This window comes from Hemicordylus capensis, chromosome 1 (genome assembly GCF_027244095.1).
Source record: "Hemicordylus capensis ecotype Gifberg chromosome 1, rHemCap1.1.pri, whole genome shotgun sequence".
NCBI lineage: Eukaryota > Metazoa > Chordata > Lepidosauria > Squamata > Cordylidae > Hemicordylus > Hemicordylus capensis.
This window is the reverse complement of record NC_069657.1, coordinates 342,898,651-342,922,786: the sequence shown is the minus strand read 5'-3', so window position 1 is coordinate 342,922,786 and position 24,136 is coordinate 342,898,651. Positions and strand designations below refer to the sequence as shown.

The 24,136-nt window shown below is 44.0% G+C and overlaps 1 protein-coding gene across 4 annotated transcripts in view; it reads right to left on the bottom strand.

Annotated features, from left to right (window-relative positions):
- Window positions 1-24,136, bottom strand: part of NKAIN2 (sodium/potassium transporting ATPase interacting 2) — an 875,273-nt gene that overhangs the window by 161,793 nt on the left and 689,344 nt on the right. The window lies entirely within an intron of this gene.

The window sequence follows — 24,136 nt, the reverse complement described above, 5'->3', positions numbered from 1 at the left end:
GAAAGAAAATGAATGTGCACAAATGCTCAGTTATGCAAAACAAAACAAAACAAAAATAATGAGAAATTGTCTCTCAGAATCCATCCCACTTGATCCTGTATACTATTCAAACTATCTCATGAATTAGGAATTCTGTGAAGATTTTGAAGTAAAAGGCCCCGATCATAGATCCTGATCATAGATAGTGCAGCAGATGTCCATGCCTTTGAATATGCCCTTGTAGTGTGCCATCATGGTAATTCCACTGATCACCATTGATTCCACTTATCACCAGTTATGTGGGGGGTGGGGAGTAAGAGAAGTGACTGAATCAAGTTCTTACTCCTCCCAACACCTAACAAGCAATGTGTGCTGTTATCTATAGCAGCAATGATCACCTTTTAGGAAGTACATGTATGGAAACACAACTTAGGTTCTTCTGATCAGTGAAAAACAATCTGGTACTGAAGTACTAGGAGTGGTGGATTATTTTATTATTGTACACATCTATTAGCCACCTAATGGCACAGTGGGGAAATCACTTGCCTAGCGAGCAAGAGGTTGCTGGTGTGTATCCCCAGAATATGGGAAGGGAAACACCTATATCGGGCAATAAAGATGCTGAAAGGCATCATCTCACACTATGTGGGAGGAGGCAATGGTAAACCCCTCTTGTATTCTACCAAAGCCAACCACATGGCTCTGTGGTCACCAGGAGTCAACACCGACCCAAAGGCACAACAACAACACATCTATTATTTGGAGCATAGAGGGTGTTTCAAGACAAAACACCTTCAGTACTTACACACCAATGTGCATATCCATCACAAGGCATTTTTAGCAGACTTTAAAAATGTTCTACTAATAACAAGGGATCTCTCATCCCAACTTTCTTGAGGAGCTGCCGTATGTTTTCTGTTTAACATCTGTGCTTCAAATGCTGTTCGGAGAAAACAGCTGCCTTGAAGCTGTAGAACTTAACAGGAAATGTTGATACATGTTGGGCATGTCAATATTGTATTCTTCCCAGCGTCCATGTTGGGGATAAATTTATAATCCCAATACAACAAACAGTTGCTTCCTCTTCGGGACATAGAGCTACATCTGTGCAAATTTTGTTTATTGCCTATGAACATAGTGAATCTTTTGTAAATCCTGGTGATATTTGAAAGCCCTGTTGAAAATTAGTGTATTAAAATAGATTTAGCATACAAGCAATTCAAGAATGAGAAACTGGGAATGGGGAAATGAAATGTTCTAAAAATATATCTTGATAGGCACTCTTTAGTGACAAAGATGATTCTGGCCATGCTAGGTATTGGTTCATCCATAGGAAGGGCACAGAAGAGACTTCTTGGAGGCAATGATAACATCCTGACTGCTGCATGTGAACTCCAAGCACCATGAACTAATATTGCCAGCCCCCCAATAGTTCCCATGGTTCTGAAGCGTGGGCTCATTTGCACAAGAGTGCAATTCTTTTGAAATTTCCCCATACTCTAGAAGAGCTCTGTTAAGGTGGAAACATCTCTGACCCTCAGAGATGTGCTTCCACTCTAACACAGCACTTTTGGAGTGTGGTGAGAGATCTCCAAAATAATTGTGCTTTTACATAAGAGTACCTGTACCTTGGAAGCATGGGAATTAGTGTTTCATGCATGCTGGTTGGAGCATGAATGCACTGTGAGTCAGATGTCAGCCAATGTTTGTCCATCTTCAAGATTAGCCTTCGTAGATAATGGAACTGAAGGAATTCTAATTGTCATGTTATAGTCATGGTAGCAGATATAACAAAAATTATTCTTAAAGCTGAATTCTAATACCCAAAGAGTAAATTAAAACATATTCATATTTTCAGCAGCAAAAGGCAGGAAAGTTGGCTAGACTGATATGCTTTCATTGCATATTCTAATTTAAAACATGATTTAAAAGATGATCACTTTTGAACTGCAATCTGTGCACTAATAATGACCATAGCAGTTATGGCAGGGATTGGAAGGGCATCCTAGAGTATTTCACATTACCAAAGTCCTTAGCCTTGTTGACATTCTGACCCCCACACATGCCAAAGCTTCCCAACAGCAAGTCTCAACCAACCGGATTCTTCCTGCAGCTGAGGCTAGAGCATATGTACTAGAAACTGACCTGAAGAGGGATGGAGGGAGCTGGAGAGCTCAGATCCAAACCAGATGTGACACTGGGAGATCTGTGATCAGATCTCTCACTTTTTGCCAAAGGGAGAAGCCGCTACAAGGAGCCCTTTCCCTATATCAATCTAAAATGCACTTCCCACACTGCTTTTTACCCTGTGGACGAAACACATACTGTGCAGGAGTGTAAGACTGCACCTTATGGATACCTGTGTATCCTGCAGAACAAACAGCAGCGTCAGGAGGACAAATCAGGAAAATGGTACAAGCAGAATGAGTTAAAAACTAGGATTGTGCATACTGGTTTGACGTTTAGCTGGCCGGCTCGACCAAGTCAAGCTGAACTGGTCCTGGTTCAGTCCAAATTCAAGCTGGACCAGGCCCAGTTCAGCTCGAACCAGCTCAGAGCATACTGGTAAAGGGGAATCTGGTAAAGATTTCCCTTTACTAGTAAAGGAGGGGACCAGGGGGCTTAAATAAAGTGTTGGGGTGGGAGGAAAGTAAAATTTTACTTCAAATTTGCCACTGCTGTGCTGATGTCTGCAGCTGTCACAGGAGTGGTCAAACTGGTGGCAGGGGCTCCCCTCACCCCTGCCAGTTCAGGCTTTTGCACATGCATGGAGGTTAAAAAAAAAAGGCCTCTGCACATGCACGGACCAGGACCAAACCTCTGAAGAGACCCGAACTGGATCTGCTTGCTCTGGTAGGAGTGAGGGGAGTAAAATTTTTACTGTCCTCCTACCCCAACTCTTTTTATTTAAGCCCCCTGTTCTCCCCTTCCCCTGTACTCGTCAAGGGGAATCCTTACCAGATTCCCCTTTACCAGTATGACCTCAAACCCCCACAAACTGAGCCTGGTTCAGGTGTGAACAAAATCATACCAGACCTGGTTTATCTCAAGCCTGGTTCGACTCAAACCAAACCAGGTTTTCCATGTTTTGTGCACATCCCTATTAAAAACCCTTCTCCAGCACCACAGACCTATTTCACTTCCTAACCTTGTGGCTGTTCTGTCTCATTGTGCACAATGGAAAATGCTCATGTGGGTATGGAGTATTTCCCTCTCACAGCAACTCCAATGGACTCACATACATGGGGCTCTAGAAGGTAATTAATGAGTTAACTCATGTCCTTGGATGTTCTAACACTTGTTTCTTAACTTAATCTATTTTCAGTAGAGCTGACCTGAATTTTTGTGAGCTTGGTGTGGACATTTGCATGTTCAGTGATGGAGAACATTTTCAAACAGTTAAGGGAAATTGAAAGTGTTTTTCTGCTTTTTACCCAAGCCCTGGACATTAATCTGAGCTCAGACCGAGCTGTCCAAATGCCTCAAAGGCCATTTTTTTTAAGGCTTCCGGAACTGTGCAGTTTCTAATTTAGTCCTCACGGCACCATAGAAGAGAAAAGCTTCTGGCCTCATCTAGACATAATGCATTAAAATGGGGCAGACGTTGGAACTCCATTACATCTGAATGTGTGCAACTGTGGTTCTGAGCCGAACTCTAGTTTGAACCTTTGGTTTGCAGTAAGGTTTGCCACCAAAACCTGAGGTTTGGCCGCAGCAGCATGAGATCCGAATGTGGACGCCACCATAACTGCGGTTCCATGCAGGATGGCAGTGGTGCAATCGCTATCAAAAATACAGGCATGACATTTAAAGGGATTTAAATGCCCTTTCTATACTGAAGGTGGGTGGACTGTTCCCACAAGGCATGATCTCTCTCCCCTTGAAGATTGTGGCCAATGGCTACTGCTCTAGTGATATGTGGATGCCTTGCCCACAGTCTGGCAATGCGAAAGCTACAGAGCTTGCTGGGATGTGGCCTCAGCGGACCAGGAAAAGGGAGGGGCTCCCCTGCCCTGAAAACGGAGGTTGCTGGACTGCAGTTGGATAAATGCCTGTGATGCGATTTACAGATTGAAATGGAAACTGACATTCCAGCAACCTCCAGTTTCATGTTACGAGCAAATGTGGTCCTTAGGCCTTTTTGTAGAGAAGTAAGTGAACTGTATAACCCCAGAACATGTCTGATCAAGCTTGGGGAAGATCTCCAATTTGACTGAATTAAAGTTTAGGCTGTTCCCTTTACAGAGTATCTTTAAGTCCATGAAAGGCTGAGCTGTTAAGTAACACGGACTGAAGGGAGGCTTAGTTACATAAAGGGATTCCTTTATATAAATAAAATATACTCAAGCTTGGTCAAATAAATTTATGGTTCACACAAGGCTTGTAAGCTTTTCTGAGCTGTGGTCTGTGGACTAGTTCAGACTATATATATCCCTGGGATATTAAAAAAACTGTCCTTGAGGGATTTTGCACAGTACATTCTGGTCCCAGTACTTGGATTTTACCCCAAAAGATAAAATTACAGGGGAAATCAAAAAGCACACTGAAAAACACATTATTCTAAAAAGTAACAAAAATGAAAATGAAAACTAAAAACTGTTTTGGCTAGTTTTAATGGCGGTATGCCAAATTAATTGCTTTCTACATACCTTAATTAAAGAAAAAATGAACGCTGCCCTTCGATTCAAATCTAGATTACCCATTTAGTAATGTGCACTGAAGAGTACCCACTGGAAACCTGAGTTGCAATGCGATTATTTAGTATACCATTTATTGGACTCCCTAAAAATCCACAACAGCACAAAACATGGTGGCTGATTCTTTATCGCATGACAGGAGAGCAGTAGTTATGATATACTTTCAAGAAAACGGAAAATACTGGTTGACCGCACAATATAAGTAACTGAATAACCATGCTTCCAACACCATAACCGAAATCTGCTACGGTATTAGATGGACAAGATCAGTGCCTGGGCATTCATGTGTAAATGAAGGTAAAATAAGGACCCACCAGGTCTCCTGCACAATGTGAAAGGCAGCCCCGGTGCTGTTGTGGAACAGGACAATTGCACAAGATCTTAAAAGAGCATTTGGACAGTTGTGCAGCGCTACTTCCATTGGACATAAGCAACTTCCATTGGAACCTTGTGCACAGTGGGCCCCTAACGCCAGCATTCCACTGTGCAGAATGTTGGCCAGTTTGTGTATATGGTGCAAAAATGGTGAGGCCCCCAGAATATGTTTCTGCATAGGGTCCACATTGCATTTAATCCAGCTGAGCTATGAATCTATGTTTCTATACACTTTTAAAAGCCTGAGTTTTCTTATAAGCAATGTGGCTTGCCAACAACTGAGAAAAGAAAATAAGATATAAAGAAATCTACAGCTGTTATGTGAAATAAGGAAAAAAAAATGTGTGCAGTGGGTACCTGGTTCCCTGCACTTGACATTTGCTTCATTTAATATGTGAAATATCTTAACAACAGCAAAGATGGCAAATTGCTTTGTGGCAAGGTTCCATTTTATAAATACTTTATAAAGAGTTAATGCATAATTGATAGAGGTTACAAGTGTATTAAAGATAAAAATGTGGGCTATAGAATACCCTAGCATGGGAGTTCTCAAACTTTGCCTCAAAGTGCCTCATAGCTGTGTGGGTGAGAATACCACTGACTGTGAAACAAGTGTGCCGAGGAAAAAATCCTTAGGAAACATTCCCCCCAAAGAAGGTTATATCACTGGCCACTGGAACAATCACTGCAACAATAGGTCAGGAATGGGGAAGTTGGAATAAGAAGTGGAATGCTCAGGGGCGTAGCTAGGGGAGAGGGGGTCCTTTTCACCCCGATCCCTGGCGGCCCCTCAAAGTGAGAGAGATAATGAAGAAAATAGGGGGGGGTGGATCTGGGGGGGGCCTCAAGAGCTGTGGGGCCTGGGTTCTTTGAACCCACCTACTCAATTATAGCTACACTCTGGGAATGCTAACACAATACCCTCACCTTTCTAAAGAAAAGGGAATGATTTGTATCCCACATAGCAAGAATCTGTGTATGCCTCAATTTGAAAATTTCCCAAGTGGTTTTAAAATGTGATAAAACCTTGGTGAAGGACAAAGAGTTGGTAGCACACTGAATTCGGTGAGAACAATATACAACCATTGTGTTCTGAGAATGTCTCCATTTATTTGTTTCATAGGTTTGTATCCTGCCTATCAATGTCTAAGTGCTTCCAGAAGAGCTCACATATGAAAAAAATATGTGAATATGTTAACATATTCACATATAAAAGATACACACAAAAAATCCCTGAAAAAAGAACAGAGACACAACTTACAGGCAGTCTCGTGGGCCTGGATGCAAAGAGATGCAGAGATTCTAGGTCTTAAGCCCTTTTTCCTCAGGGTTATGAATATTTATATATGTCTTTCACACAAACGTTCTCAAAGATGTTTACATTGAAAAACAAACAAACAAATAGATGGTTCCCTGTTCCAAAAGGACTCACAGAGTCCATTCTCATGACCAGCTCTACCTAGGCTAGTCCTGTCCTATCCAGGTAGGGCTGATCGTATGAAGCCCTGGGATCACTCCCAATCCTGCTGCTCCTCCCATGGGCGTATTTATTTAACCAATTCCTGCCAAAATCCCAATGCAAATTTTGTCCCTGGAGCTGCTTGTAGCTCTTGGAAGAAAGCTTCCATGAACGTTTCCCTCCCATGGCTAATAGCAGCTTTGAGACATGGTTTTTGCTATGACTACAGAATGGTGGGAAAGGATTTAATAACATCTTCCATTCACTATGGTCCTGATTCTAATTCCCCCTTTTGGCTTATATTTGACTGAGAAAAATGCAGGGCCAAACAATTACATGCTTAATGTAATGTGTATTTTGGCCCTCAGTGATTTCTTGCTAGAAAAGCTGACCTGTGAATGCTCATTCAAGGTGCCTGGGTTAGTTATACTACACATAAATATGTTACTAAACATGTTTTGGAGCTGAATTTGGCACTTAAATCAGCTAAATTCTGGCAAGTCCTGGCTCCAGTTAAACTCTGTCCTTAAAACTGAAGACACCATGAAGTACCTTATGTCAAGATATATTGGAAAGGAATTAATCTCTGCTGCCATAGAGCAGGGCCATCTTTGTTGAAACTGAGCTTCTTCCACCAGCACATATTGCACAAAGTAGTGTCGGATAAGCAGTTTGTAAACAAACAAAACCCTCCACCAGTCTTTTGCTATTTTTGCATTTTATTAGCTATAAACCAAAACTTTGTAGAAACTAGGACTTGTAATCCTTCCTATGCTGCAGGCACCACCCAAACAGTGTGAAAAATTCTGCAATTACTGTGCAAAATAAAAGGTCAATGGAGGCTTTAAAATGCAGCACCAAAAAGCTAACATTGTGAGCATGTCATAATAATTTCCTGTGCTGCTGCTGAAGAATGACAAAAACTACCTAAATATTTATGGTCATTCAAGAAAAAAATAAACTTGAGTTTCCACTGCACATGATAAAATCAAGGGCAGGGACAAAGAAAATAATAATTTTAAAATTTAAATATCTCATTAAAATTAAAAGGGCATATTCAAATGTGCCACATTTCCAAGTGCAGTTTCATGTTGCAAGTGGATACAAGGAATACCCAAATAATCAGAACTATAAGCTAAGCATTACTTACTGTAGACTGTGTTGAATTCACAATACTGGTCCCAACTCATAAATATTCAGCTGTGCATGGTTGATGCATCAGGTTTTAACAATGACACTTACAAAAGGAGCACAAAAAGGCCTGAATTCAATTTTTTTTATACCAGAGGTTGGCTTACAGTCTTGTGTGGCCTATGTTGTTGTTGTATGCTATCATCATATTGAATCACTATTGTATGCCAATGTATTTAAGCATATACAGCATACGTACATACTCAGGATATCTGAACAGTTAGGGCATAGCCAATCTGTGCTAAATGTTTCTGAATATGCACTCTTGCTTAAGGACATAGGATTGCCAGTAGTCACAAGTACTTCTCCATCTCTTTCAATAGATGAAGCAGATACATAAGCACAGAAGGGTAGTCTGTTTCCAAAAGGGCTCCATGTACGCATCATGGTACACTCAGGACTCTTAATTATAGAGAAAATATGTGTACGTCGTGGTGGCGGCGGGGAAGAAACCTCAGTCCACAGTGTTATCCCAGACTAAGCTGAAATGTCTAGCTCTACTACAATTTCCAGCTGATGGAGACTAGCAGCCTCTTGATGTTCTAGTACTAAATTATCTTTGAGAAGATTGTGCAGTGGTGGCACCAGGAAAAAATAAGTTGAGGAAGGAACAGAGGGGGCAAAATGCATTTCTGGGTGTGTCTCACATGTTAGATTTCTGAAATAGATATGGGGAGGCAGCTTGGGGATACCTACATTTCTGAGGGGGCACTTGCCTACCCTTGCCTCTTACACACACACCCCGCCGCCATGAAGTCACCCTGACATAGTCAGGCCACACAGTACATAACTGACCAAAGTGCATTGGCCCCACTCCCATTCTATCCTCAGAAACAGTTTCAGTTTCTTGGCGTGCTTTGGATATGTTTGTTCATTGTTTATTGACTGCAGCATCCACAGAAGACTTGCCTGTGTGAATGAAGCATCAGACATCTTGGTGAAAAAATGAAAAACACCAACTTGAGATATAAGTTGATGGGATCTGAACTGTTGGTGACTGACCAGGAGAGGGATCTTGGGGTTGTGGTGGACAGCTCGTTGAAAGTGTCAACTCAATGTGTGGCAGCCTAGTAATTCCATGCTAGGGACCATTAGGAAGAGGACTGAAAATAAAACTGCTGGTATTATAATGCCCTTATACAAAACTATGGTGCGGCCACACCTGGAGTACTGCGTACTATTGTGGTCACCACATCTAAAGAAGGACATTGTGGAACTGGAAAAGATACAGAAGAGGGAAACCAAGATGATCAGGGGCCTAGTCCACCTTTCTTATGAGGCAAGACTACAACACCTAGGGCTATTTAGTTTAGAAAAAAGACGACTGCGGGGAGACATGATAGAGGTCTATAAAATCATGCATGGTGTGGAGAAAGTGGAGAGAGAGAAATTCTTCTCCCTCTCCCATAACACTAGAACCAGGGGTCATCTCATGAAATTGATTGCCAGGAAATTTAGGACCAGCAAACAGAGGTACTTTTTCACACAACACATAATCCACTTGTGGAATTCTCTGCCACAAGATGTGGTGACAGCCAACAACCTGGATGGCTTTAAGAGGGGTTTGGATAATTTAATGGAGAGGTCTATTGATGGCTACTAGTTGGAGGGCTATAGGCCACCTCCATCCTCAAAGGCAAGATGCCTCTGAGTACAAGTTGCAGGGGAGTAACAGCAGGAGAGAGGGCATGCCCTCAACTCCAGCCTCTGGCTTCCGGCGGCATCTGGTGGGCTACTGAATGAAACAGGATGCTGGACTAGATGGGCTTTGGTATACTGCTTTTTTCCTTCCTCCAAACTGTGTTCCTCGTGGCATATGAATGCTTTCATTAGCTTCTTTACCATGATGTTTTCAGGAAGCAGTGTGTGTGTATCCAGCCACCAGATCCAATCCCCCAAAGTCTTCTGAGATGCCTTTCAACACTAAAAGCAATGAACTTTAATAAGAGTGACTTGCTTGAGAGGCAGAGACAAACAGAACTCTATTTCTGAAGGCTGAATCAGTGATTGAAAACTTTATTTAAGAGTCTGGCAGATGGTAGATTTACCATTCTAACTGTGGTGTCTGTGTCAGTTTCTTAGATTAAGTTTTCAATAGCTGATTTGGCCTTGGGAAGTGCAGAAATGTGGTTGAACTGTCTCCTGGGGCTTCTTATACTAAATTTTTTGTTTGTGTTCAGTGCTAATGCAGAATTAGAGGAACTACTGTGTCAGAGAGCTGGAAGATCAATGCTTTTATTACTTTGAATTGGAAAGCTGGTATCCTCAATAGGGCTCTGGCTGGGGAAAGTGCTATCTGAGAGCTTCCTTCATGGGTTGCAGAATATTGTAAAACATTAGGAAATGTGAACTTCAAGTAGCAGAGTTAATACTATATTGCTGTTAATTTAGTAGAATGTGGTGAAATATAGATTTCATGAAAAGACTATATATTTGTCCAATAAAGAACATGTATCACTCCAATAAGCAATGCCCCATTATAGTATCTATGAAATTTAGGAGAACAATTGATAATATACCAACATCCAGACACTGAATTGTATACAGTATTGCCCATCAGTTGATTGCTGCATGAACTTTATGGTCAACTTTATTGTGACTCTTTATATTAGCTTAAAAAAACAACAAGAAGCTAGACATCTCCATGCATCTCTGTGCATATTCCAATGTGCATATGGATCTCCTGCGTGTTCAGGCTACTCCCTGTGGCAGTTCCACAAGCAAAAATGGATGGGGCATTTTCCATAGGAACAAATTGGATCAGGGAAGGATGCAGAAAAAGTATTACGTCTCATGTTGTGATAAGCGTATCTAAAAACTTATCTAAAAACCTAACATCGAAAGCAATAGTACTGTATAAGTACTTTCTTTTGAAGAAGGATATGAAGCCGATAGATGCTGTTATGGTACCAGTTTATCTACTCAACCAGGGATATAAAATTTAACCCAGAGCCAAAGAGAACAGATATGCAGCACCACTTACCAACAGTTTTTTAATCCGCATGTCAGCCAAAGTGGCCAATGTAATCACATCTCCTGGCATCTGTGGTTTTCGGATCCCCTCATTCATTTCCCTCTTCTCCCAGTGCATCAACTATTCACACACCTATATTTATACAATAACATCATAGTTCATCTTTACTATGTTTAAATGTGACTAATATCCTTTGATCCCACTGCCAGCTCCGCTTCTTGAGGGCTTTCTTTGTGGTTTTAAAGTAAAGCTTTCCTTTGGAGAGGTCACACTTTTACACAGTACATAAAGCTTTTCAAGCTTTTGAGCTGGTAATTTCATTAGATATGAATAAATTTGAATTGACTGTACACAATGCTAAAAGACTTAGCATGCTATGACCTGGCCTAGCTAACCCTGTCATCCAAACCATTAAGCTTTTATTTGGAAAGGCGAATAATGCCCCATCAGTATTCAGCTCAGAACTTAATGGAATACTTGTTTTTTGAGGATCAGTTCTATAAAACATGCAAAATTAATCAGAGATAATGGAATTCTCAGAGGAGAGGGAGAAATATCTGTTCCCCTTTGTTATTGAACATTATTCAAAAAACAGGAGGTGGCCAATAAAGTACAAAATGGGTTTGGAGGTTTTCCCTCTATTCACTTTCTAATGTTTCTCAGTGTTTGCTCTTCTTAGGCATAATAATGTAGCTCAAAGGACGGATGCAGTAGATATTAGACATGGTGACTCCTTTATGCTATTAATCACAACTTTTTGTGATTCATTCATATAACATTATCACTTCTGATGTCACCATGCTGATTTGGGCTCTAATGCATTTTGTTCTAATCATTTGTAGAGAGTGGCTGAGCCAGACTAAGTTACTCCTGAGTAGTCCTACTGAAATTAAGCAGTCCATTAGACAACTCCCTGAGTAGTACTATTCAGTTAGCTAGGCTGGATGTCAGCCACTATCTTTAGGAAACATGACTCCACTAGCCTTGTCGACATTTTGTCCTGGACTTGAAAAGTTTTGTCCAAACCAAAATTTAGTACTGAATTATCTTTGATCATTCACCTGTTATAAACATGTAAAAATTCAGTTCTACCTATGCATGCATAAAAGTGAAAGGCAAACTATAGGGATACAAATCCATGCCCTTTAAATTCCCTTTAAATTAGGCAGATCTCATGCACAGCCTAATTCAGGCTAGGGAAGCCCAGCCTGGGTTAGGCTGCGCATGAGTACAGCCAAGATCGGGCCTGATCGCGGCGAGGCAGCACCACCTAGCCCACTTTCCTAGAGGTCACTATGATGTTCCCTAAGGGAAATGAGGGTACCTTTTATATTTCTGGAATGGCTTGGCTTAGAGCTCCCGATTTTAGCACAGACGTAGGACAGATTATCAGGATCCTCTATTGATTTTGAATGGCTTAATTTTTTTTTTAAACCCAGCTTCAAAGAAGTCCTATAAGTGGTTTGTTTCATGGGAGAAAATTACAGAAGCTTCTGGAACTGAAGCCCCCCCTCCACCCAAGACCATCACTCCACCCCCATGTGGAGGAATCTGCCCATTGCCTATGTTAAAAGGGGTAAACATCACCCACTTTCACTCCCCCTTTATATTTCCAGAATGGGTTGGCCCAGAGTTTTGAAATTGGGCACATATGTAAGGCAGGTTAGCAGTACTCTGTGTATTGATTTTGAAGCAGATTGGTCAAGCAATTGATTTTAATGATTTTTTGAATTAAAAAAAATCCAAAAAAAGACATACAAGTGGCTTGTTTCGAGGTAGAAAATTACAAAATCTTCTGAAACTGAGGTCCCCCACTTGGACCATCATTCCACCCCCTTGTGAAGGATTCTGCACTTTGTCTTAATAAAAAGTGCAACATGACCCCACTTTCTGCCCAATCTTTTACATTTCCAGAATGGCTGGGCTTAGAATTCTAAAATTGGGCACACATGTAGCCCAAGATGGCAGGACTCTGTTTATTTTTTATTTCAATGAAATCTGTCAATCCTGTGCTTTTTAATGATTTTTCCTCTACTCCAGTAAAGCTGCCAGAAAGAGTTGTTTCTATCCATAGAATACTTCACAGTGGAACTAAGTGTTAAATCTGAATAAACAAATAGCTTTTTTTTTACAATGCACTATGCTCAAGGTGGTTTGTGATCCAAATGGTATGCATGAGAACTGTGACGCAAGGGGCATGCATTGTGGTTTTAATTTATTTTCCTTATGAATGCATTATATTTCAAAGTTGGTTTTATGTTTGAACTGTGCAGCAAAAGACATGTGTTGTGCCTCAGTTAGTTTTGGAGTGGTCAGGAAGCTGTCTGAATCCATTGGGGCTAGCACAGTCATTTATTTTATTTTTTGGCAAATGAACTAGGGATGTGCAAAAAATTTCGGGCGAAACGAGCAATTTTGGGTTATTTGGGTCCGAACCGAATCACCCCCGATGTCCCCCAATATTTTTTGGGGCCGAGCTGAATCACCCGAATTTCGGGCCCGAAAACTTCGGGTGATTCAGGATGACATCTCTTTGAATTTCCCGCCTTTTTGCATCCATTTATTTGAATGCAAAAAGGTCTGAAGTGATGCTAGCCCGAATTTTGGGTCCCAGGAGCAAAATGGTGGGGTGGTAGTGCCTAATGGTTGGAGGCTACCACCCAAATTTCAGGGGAACTGGGCAAAGGGCTTATTTTGGGGGAATTTTTGAAACAACAGAACCGTGTACCCCATGGCTTAGAAACCCATGGGGGTGGTTGGCACCCTATGTGCACTACACTACCACTCGCTCTGGGCCACCCCAGCACCCCCCAAGGTACCTCTGAAACAACAGAACCGTGTACCCCATGGGTTAGAAACCCATGGGGGTGGTTGGCACCCTATGTACACTACACTACCACTCGCTTTGGGTCACCCCAGCACCCCCCAAGTGCACTTATGGGGCTGCTGACACCTCAATGCTTCTCTATGGGGGAAAACCTTAAAGACGCGTAAACTGTAACAATTCCCCCAAAATCACCCCTCTGCCCAAATCCTTTGAAAAAATTCAGGTAGCTTCCTTGACCCTACCTGGCACTACCACCAACCCCACACTGCTCTAGGCCACCCCTTTGCCCCCCGCGTGAAGTTATCCATTTGCTGACACCTCAATGCTTCTCTATGGGGGGAAACCTTACAGATGCGTACACTTCAACAATTCCCCAAAAATCAGTCCTCTGCCCCATCACTCTGAAATTGGGGTGGTAGCCTCCACCCATTAGGCACTACCACCCCACCCCACTCTTTTTGCCCAGATCCCACTCTATGCCCCCAAACTGCCCCAAAGATGCTAAAACTTCAAAAATTCCCCCAAAATCAGCCCTTTGCCCAATTCCCCTGAAATTTGGGTGGTAGCCTCCAACCATTAGGCACTACCACCCCACTCCACTAGTTTGCCCCTGGGACCCATTTTTCCTTCCCGAATCGATTCGGATTCGGATTTAATCCGAATCCGAACCGAATCAGGGGTGATTCGGGTGGCCCAGATTTGGGCACAGAACAGATCGAGGTCCCGAATCTTCGGGTCCCAAACTGAATCACCGAAAACCCGAATTGCACACCCCTAAAATGAACTCTGGCCCAGATTTATGGGTTTGTTGTGAATGATAAATCACATGTATGGAACATTTGTGGGTTGTGTAGTCTTCCCCCTCCCGCCCCCTCCATGCATTCTGGCCCAGACCTGTGGGTTTGTGGTAAAATGTATATAATGGAGAGTATGCTTATTTTGCAGCACGCCCCGCCCTGCCCATAAAATCATTAGATCCAGGATCCATAATTTCTCAGCTGTACCTCTGATGAAATCTAGATAAGAGAATGCTCCCCAAAAGAAACACTCTGTAAAGACCTATGTGAATGCCTCCACCAATATACCTTCATACAGAGCTGAGTGTGCATAGGATTGAACTGTACTATGCTCCTTTTCCAAAAGAACTTACTGCACAGTTTCACTTTGCTTTCTGATGTTATCCAAGCATTATTCTCCCACCTCTAACATGTTTTGAATTGTACAAGAGTTGTACAATTGCAGCAAAAGGACAGTTAATTATTTACTTATCTCCTTATCCAATAATTATTTTTACAATTTGCGCCAACCTTTGATGTGCAGTAAGCACTGGGGAATACATGCTGACTATAGTAGACAATTTTGACTAGAAGCAACATCAACATGTTCAGTTATACATAAACAATTCCACCATTTCTGACATGAGAGAACACCATCATTGTCACTAGACCTTCTTGGCAGAATTCTTTAGCAAAGTTATTAGTCTGATTATGCAGATGTAGTGCAGATAAGTCAAAAGTCATTTAAACTTACGGGGTGGGGGGGGGGGGGTGAGGAGAACTGGGGTTTAATTTGTAAAAGATAAAATAATGACACAAGTGTACTCTGACAAGGAACCCATCTTCCCTACTCCCAGGCATATTGTGGTCTGCTGTGATTACTCAGTGATGTGTGTAAGATCATCCCATAAACACAAGTCCTTTTCAGACATTGTATTGCATATGCAAACACACACGAATGTACATATCTGTTCACATGCCCATGTGTTTGTGTGAATGATTGTACCTGCTTCATTGTTGATTGCTGTACAATCATTGTCCAAATTCAGATGTAACATGGAACCGGGACTAAACATGGCAGAGGGTGGAACTCCAGTATGTCTGAATTTGTGAAACTGCAGTTTTGAGCCAAAAGTGACCATGGTTTGCCTCACCAAACTCCAATTTGAATCTCTGGTTTTCCACAGAGGTTAGCTGCTGAGTCCAGTTTGTCCACCAAAGCTTTACCTCTGATCCCAGATGCCACCATAACCACGATTTTGTGCCAATTTTCAAACCTCAGTAATAGAGAAGGTGGCGTAGATCTGCCCAGGATTGTGGCCCCTCCATGGTTTCAGCACTTCTCGCTGGCCACCTCTCCATGCACCAGCCCTGCCCCTCCTGTCACCTATCCAGCTATGGAGTTGCCTAGCAACAGGGAGTCTGTCACATTTCATCCCAAGCTTGTCAGTCTGTCAAGCGACAGAGGGGCATTCCCTCTACACACTCTGTCCCTTGCTCCTCCCACCTGAGAAGCAGCGGAAAGGAGATGGGATGACAGGATGGGCACCAAGCATTCTCGCTCCCCAAGAATGAAATGACAATGATCAGTGTTCACAAGCATACACACTCCAGGTGGCAACAGAAGCAGGGCACAGAATCACAGTGCCGGGAGGGGAACAAATGGCTGGGGTGGGTCTACTAGGGGTCGGGTTTAAGGTACCCCAACCAGGGATTCTTGACGAGCCAAGTTCTATTTTTTTCACAGAAAAGTTGGGGAATGGGGGCCCAGATCCTTCCCCTTTGGGGGTTTGCAATCCCTTGGCTTACTCATGAGCAGGGCTGGGCAGCAGGGTCAGCAGTGCTCCAATCAAAGGAGTGATTCCTCATATGCAATGAGGATGGATGCTGTCCCAGGGTGGACCACACTCACTCAAGAGAGTGCCAGGCCATGGGGACACCGCCTCATAACTCATGAGAAGAACCGTCAGAGGGGAGTGGAGAGAATTGTCAAGCAAAATCTCTAATGTGTGACAACAAAACAACCCCTTCTCCCATGGACCGCTCTCATGTGAGAGTATCTGGCCATTGGGGCTCTATATCAAGCCAGGTTGCTGTATCGAGGAAACGCCGCAGGGACTGGTACCATGGCAACTGCTCTCCCAGTCTTGGCGACTGCTGCCAAGTATTGATTGATTGATTGATTGATTGATTGATTGATTATGTTTCTATACTACCCCATCCAAAGGCTCTGAGCAGTGCACAAGTTAAATACAAGAACACCATTTAAAACAAACTGGTTAAAACAATATAAAAACAAATTTAAAACAGTTCAGAGCCATTTAAAACCAATTACAAATACTGAAAAACAATTTAAAAACCTTGGAAGGCCAGGTCAAACAAGTAAGTCTTTCGGGCTTTCTTGAAGGTCAACAACGAGTTCAAACTACAGATATCTGCCAGGAGTGAATTCCACAGGCCAGGAGCAGCTACAGAGAGGACCCGGTTCCGTGTTGCCACCAGACATGCTGGTGGTAACTGCAGACGGACGTCTCCAGATGACCTCAACGTGCGATGGGGATCATACAGAAGAAGGCGCCCTCTAAGGTAACCTGTACCTAAGCCATTTAGGGCTTTAAGTGAGATAACCAACATTTTGTGTTTTGCTTGGAAACATATTGGCAGTCAATGCAACTGTTTGAGAATAGGCATACTACGCATTTTGAACTAACTGAAGTTTCCGAACTATGTACAAAGGCAGCCCCACGTAGAGTGCATTGCAACAGTCAAGCCTGGAGGTTACCAACTGATGCACCACTGTTTTGAGGCCATCCTCTTCAAGGAATAGATGCAGGTGTTGAATCAGCTAAAGCTGATGGAAAGCACTCCTGGCCATAGCCTCCACCTGGGATACCAAGGTGAGGCCTGGATCTAAGTGCACTCTCAAGCTGTGAACCTGTACCTTCTGTAAGTGTAACCCTATCTAGCACAGGAAGATCAAACTCCAATCCCCCACAATGAGCACCTCTGTCTTGCTGTAAAAGTAGCTCTACAAGTTTGTCCCTTGCCAGCCCGTCTGTCCATGTAGGCATGTGTACACTTGCTTGCATCCCAAACTGATGACCCCACCCTCAGGGGCCACTGGAAACCAGGGCTCCCCTCTCCTGCAATTCCCTGCGCTGGCAGATCTACATACGGTGCAACGCTGGACTGAACCCCGGAATGTTGAATGGGTTCAAAGATCCATCCATGCACCCAGTGTTCCTCCTGTCCAGGCACATGGCCACACTCTGACACATGGAGCATCAAAATCTCCTTTTGGTGTGTGCAAGGCTTCACAGTGTGTGGGGGGCAGGGTTCAGTGCTTCTGCTTTATCTTTTACCAGGGAAAGTAGGGGGCCACACACAAGTGAAGCCCCCATTGTTGGGTTAGCTCAACTTGTGAGCATGCAGTCCAATGGGAGACCTAGGTCTTACAGCCCCATGGTCCACCCCAGTAAACTGGCCCTCTCATGAGAGGGATACCCCACTGTCAGCAAGCTGTCAGCAGAGCAGAAGTGTAGTTTGGTCTTCATGGACTGCTCTGATGGGGTGATCCCTCGCAACCATATCCTAGGTCACATTGGGACAGACCCCCGCCCCAAGATCTTTTGCACTCCCTCATATACTTATCCCCTCCTAGGTAGTCTTCATGTTCCCCTTTCTTTCCCGAATAACAGGGAAATAGTGCCTCCCACCAATATCCCCCACCCACTCCAAAATCATGCTTGTGAAGGACTATTTAGGTGCAGGGTACTTTGGAGGGCAGCAGAACCATCGCTGCCTGAAGAAGCCTTGGCATGGCATTTCAAGGGATATAAATGCCGTTTCCATGCTGAGGGAGGTGAACTACTCTGAAAATGCATGAAATAGTGCCCCCCAATATCCCCCAAACCTCTCCAAAATCATTCTTGTGTAGGACTATTTAGGTGCAGGGATTTTTGGAGGGCAGCAGTGCCATCGCTGCCTGAAGAAGTGCTGTCATGGCATGGCATTTAAATGGATATAAATGCCTTTTCCATGCTGAGGGTGGGTGGACTGCTCTGAAAATGCATGATCACGCTTGGCACACCCCCTTCAAAGATCATGCCCAATTTTGGCCACTCCGTGGAGGTGCTGACACTTTGCCAACAGTCGGGACATGGAGCTTGTTGGGATTGGCCTCAGCAGCCAAGCAGCAGGGAAGGGCTCCCTCTCCTGGAACTGGAGGTTGGCTGACCATGGTTGGATGAACATCTGCAGTGCTATTTACAGTTTAGAATTGAAACGGCGGGTTCGCCAACCTCTGGCAGGAGGTGGGACCAGCCCTAAGGAAAACATTGCTAGCAAAGAACCATAGAGTGTTTTGTGCAGAGCGACACATTCACAGATGTGAGTCCCTATAGCCACAGTGCTCTATTACAAACATGGCCAGTTGCTCCTGGGGACTGTCAGAAATGGCAAATGCGCCCACACAATCAACACACAGAGGTAGGATGGTTCCGATGTTCAACCTACCTCAGTAAATAACATGGTACAGGATCTGAGCTACCCACTTGTGATTAAGCTGGGTTGGAGGGATTTGCATGAATTCTCATGAAACTGCAAACCTCTTATCTTAATTTGATAATTGTGTGAGTAGCCCTACTGTTTGAATAGGGCTATAGAGTTCCTTTCTTTTTAAATTGATACTGCCAGCGTTCAGTCCTAACACTGAAACCAGAAAGAACCAGCTCAGATTACACCCTTCAAGCAAAGGCCATTGTAGATTTATTAAATGAAAAACTGTTCATTCAAAACTCTTAAACCTTAAACCATATAGAGGCTCTCCCCACAAGCAGTCTATAGCAAGCTTGGCCCGCTCTCCCCGCAAGACAATTGTGCCGCTAGCCCTGGGCTGGCCCCTGGAAGTCCCAGAACACCCCGTGTGAGTGCATCCAAGCAATAAGTCAGTGCAACAGGCGTGAGTGCTTGTTGGAGCCTCCCAGTCGGGGGTCTCCTCATGAGACGGCATGGCACGGAGCCGTGCTGTGGCAGCTCATGTTCAGGGAAACAGGGTTAGCAGAGTGCTTGCTCCGCTAACCTTGTATAATGCAGGGGGTGTATTTAGAGAGGTTTGCTGCTGGGAGCCACACAGCTCCCGTTGCAGCACATGACCTCTGGAAAGTGGGCTGGGCTCACTTAGCCTACTTTCCAGCAGTCATGAGAATAGCCTCATAGATGGAAATGGGGCTGAAACTTTGTGAAAAATAGTCATTGTTCCCACATACTGTTGTATTCAAATACAAATTTCTGTTTTTAATCTCAGCACATAGCAAAGACTGCATCCCGTTTAATTGCTAATTGTTCTTTTAAATTTTATTTAGACAGATTAATTATTTTGCTTAGTGATTTAATAACAACAGTACTTAGCTTTTTTAGTTAATTGCTGCCTTGAGGTATGAAATGCTATTAACAAACATTGCAAATCCCATTTTTACAGATGGGGGAGCTAACAGAAGTGGATAAAACCTCTTGATGCCCACCACTGTATATCAGTACTAGAATGACAACTTTGGTCTTTCGACACTTCCAATTTCTGTTGAGGTCATTAAACATGGTCTATATATGCCTTAGGCTGATTTGGGAGAAAACTATTCACTCCACTGACTAAGTACATGCTTATGATGATAGAACATTTCTCTTACCCAGCAAAAATGGCAACCTTCTGCCACAGATACTGCTGTGTAAGGCTACTAATACCAATTTTCAATTAAAGTCTATTGAGAACTTTGAAATTACCTGAAGCCTTTGTAATCAGGCAGTATTTACCTGATGCAAGGAAATCTGGGAAAGGACAAAGGAAATGGGTGTAATGGAGGGCTGTGTCATGGCTTTCATTAGGCCCCAAAGCATTTGTGAGTAAATTCTCAGCACAAAGATAGCTGGGAATTGTGTTTTTCCAGGGCTTCTGGGTCCTCAGTAAGGGCTCAGAAGCAGAGTTGCCAGAACCTAAGGGGTATACTTAGGTGGGTCAAATGGGCTGTAAGCCAGAATTTGGCTTTTTTAAAGCCAAATCTGGCCACCTAGCTCAGAAGCCATGGGAAACTACTGTCTCTGTCTCTGGGAACTTCCTGTTGCTGAGGCTTTCAGGCCTAACGAAGGTTTGAAGAGCAGCCCTGCCCTTTTAAACATCCAGCTCTGCAGTTGAAGGATGAAAAGTGGGAAGCAGCAGGGCTTGCAAGATATAGACAGAAACCTACTGCAAGGAAGACTGGAGACAGAAGAGGGCTTGCAGGGAAGTATTTGGAATGGGCCAGGGGGAAAGGCTGAGCTTTTCCAAGAATTTGCTGAAAAATCTTGGAAAGAAAGGGTTAAATCTGAATCAAGATGGGGCAAGTTCGCATCTCTAGCTTCAACCTTAAGTGAGTTGACATAATCAGATGCAGCCCCACTAGCACTGTGTAGAGTCCCATTCTATACTAACCACCAGGCTTTAATGTGTTCTATAGGTGTTTTCAGATATGAGTTCAAGTTAACTTTATTTTACTTCTGAGCTGTTAATAGAGATTTTAAGCAAATCTAGTACATATTTAAACAAAGACTAAATAATGCATAAAGCTATCCCGGGTGACTGGTTCCCATGTGTACCCTCTGAGGATCTGCAATCAGCAATACCACTTTAAAAATAGGATAACAATGGAATGCCACCTTCTATTGCTCGGCAACATTAATTATGGAGGAAGGTCAGAATAGGCTTCAAGGTCAGATGCCAGCCATCTTGAGCAGCAAAAACAATGGCTGATTGGAGTTCTAAAAAGTTATGATTGACAGAATAGTCATTCCTGCTTCGTAGTTTGGACCAGTGATGTAGCTGCAAATTCAGAACTGCAGGTGCGCTCCATGTCAGCCCCCATGGCCATGCCCACCCCAACAGCCAGAGAAGCCGAGAAGTACCGGTGCTCCATCCCTTCATGCCCCCACTCCACTATACCCCTGGTGTGGACTGGACCAGGTAAACGACAGCCCCTATGTATAAACACATCAAGGCCACAGGGGGAACACACCCTCCCTGATGTCACCTGCCAATGAGATCTCAGCGCATCCCTTAATCATGTGTGAGGGGGTGTTATTCAGAACTGCCCCTCTACACACTCTACGAAAAAACCCTGTTTAAAAAGGGTTTTGCAGTATGTTTAGAGGGCAATTCGGATTATATGATGGAAGGGAAATTGGAAATACATTAACATATTCTAGGAAAGTTGCTGTCAGCTTTAAACATATTTTTGAAATGAGAAAGTTGAGGGGAGAGAGAAATTTTTGAGGGCAGGGGAGCTGAGCTGAGAGGGGCTTGTGTGTTTCTTTGCAGTTGGAGGCTTCAGTGAGCTCATTCTACCCCTCCCCTGCAGGTCATACTTAAGGGAGGTGCCTTGCTCCTTTGGCACGAGCTGAAGGGCAAGAGCCCAAAAGCTGTTGGCCTTTGGCTGGTAGCCTGGTGTACAGAAGCTGAAGAGGAGCAGAACTGCTGGGGAACACCTGAGGTCTGCAAGGAGGATGGTGATAACAGCATGTTTCTCCAAGTAGCCCTACCCTCTGAAGGGGACTTTGCTTTTCATTGGTCTTGGAGTAAGTTTCTTTTCCTGCATGTACAGTCTTTGTACTGTCAACTAAACTTTGCCTTTTTAAACTGGGGAACTGGGGATAGTCTGGGGAAAGTGGGGAACTGGGGATAGTCTGGGGGCAGCTATTTCTGGGAGATATGGTGGTGGGGTTGGGCAGGCTGTTATAGGGGGAAATGGTCTAGGCAACTGAGGCCTATTCCTTTTAATTTTATTTATTTATTTTACACTTATATTCCGCTCTTCCTTCAAGGAGCCCAGAGTGGTGTACATGGTTATGTTTTTCCTCACAACAACCCTGTGAGGTAGGTTAGGCTGAGATATATGTGACTGGCCCATGGTTACCCAGTGAGTTTCATGGCTGAATGGGGATTTGAATTTGGGTCTCCCTGGTCCTAGTCCAACACTCTAACCACTATACCATACTGGCTGTTCTCCCAATCCTGCAGCTCCAGGGAGTTCTGTGAACGCTCCCTCAAGGATCAGGGTTCTGCTATTGAATGCCAGGTCAGTAAATGAAAAAAAACACACCACACCCATCTCTCATCCATAATTTAATTGTGGATGAGCATGCTGGCCTGGCATGTATGACTGAGACCTGGTTGGAGGAGCTCAGTGGAATGGGTCTCTCCAAGCTCTGCTCTCCTGGTTTCATGTTCTTACAGCAGCCCCGCCTTGAGGGCTGGGGAAGAGGAGTTGTGGTCATCTGTCATGAGTCCATTCCCCTCTCCAGATGCCCAGTTAGGCAATATCAGAATTTTGAGCATTTGTCCCTGAAGGTGGGCCTACAGGATAAGATAGAGATTTTGTTGGTGTACTAACTACCCAGTTGCACCTCAGTCTCTCTGCCTGAGCTGGCAGGGATGGTTTTGGAAATGGTGTTGGCTTCCCCTAGGTTTATTGTTTTGGGGGACTTCAATGTCCACACTGAGGCCCCCCTAGTAGGAGCAGCCCAGGCCTTTATAGCCATTGTGACAACTATAGGCCTATCTCAATTAATATTAGATCCTACTCACGTGGCGGGACATACACTGGATCTGGTTTTTGCCAACCAGGCATGGAATGATCTGCGTGGGAGAGTTTGATATAACTCATTTGTCATGAGCAGATCAACTGGTGTGTTTTAGTTTGACTGCTTCAACCAGCCTCTGCAGGGGTGGTGGACCAATGAGAATGGTCCGCCCTCGAAGGCTTAGGGATCTGTTCAGTTTCCAGGCACCACTTGGGGAGTTTCCATTGTCCAGAACTGGTGACTCTGTCAAGGACCTGGTGAATCTCTGGAGTGTGGAGACACTCCGCACTACTGACATGGTCACTCCTCTCTGCCTTGAAAGAGCCCATTGTGCTCCTTCGTTCTCCTAGAGCCCATTTTAGCGACTACTCCATGGCAGTGGCAAAGAAATGTGTTTTCTCCGTCTCATTGCGTCTGCCCACTGTAGGCCAGCTGAGCTGTTTTGTGGGGCAAACGCACTGCTTCACACAGGCCCCTGTATGATGGGGGAAGAACCATCAGCTCTACCTTTCCCTGACATCATGTCCTAGAGAAGTTGTGGAGATACTGAACCGGGGGCTGGGGGCAGTTATGGGCTGGATGTGGGCTAGCAAACTGAGGTTAAATCCAGACAAGACAGAGGTGCTGTTGGTCAGTAGAAAAGCCAATTGAGATTGGGAGATTCAACCAGCTCTGAATGGGGCTGTACTACCCTTGAAAGAGCAAGTGTGCAGCTTGGGAGTTTTGCTGACCCAGCTCTGCTTTTGGATGCTCAGGTAAGGCAGTGGTCGGGGGGTGCCTTTGCACAGCTTTGGCTAGAGCACTACCTGCATTCCTTTCTCAAGCAGGCAGATCTGGCCACGGTTACCCATGCCTTTAGTCATATCATGGCTGGATTACTGCAGTGTGCTTTACATGAAGCTGCCCTTGAAGAATATTCAGAAACTTCAGTTGGTGTAGAATGCAGCTGCCAGGGTTCTCTCTGGAACTGCTTGCTCAGAACGTATTACACCTGTTTTGAAAGAGCTGCACTCGCTGCTTATTTGTTTCTAGATCCAATTCAAGGTGCTGGTTATTACCTTTAAAGCCTTTAATGGTTTGAGCTCTGGATACCTGAAGGACTGCCTGCTCCCAAGGGTTTCTGCCTTCCCTACAAGATCGGCAGGGGGGTGGCTTTACTCCATGTGCCAACATTGAGAGAGGCTAAATTGTCGTGCACATAGGACTGGGCCTCCTCTGTTGCCCCCAGGCTCTGGAATGCTCTCCCAGTAA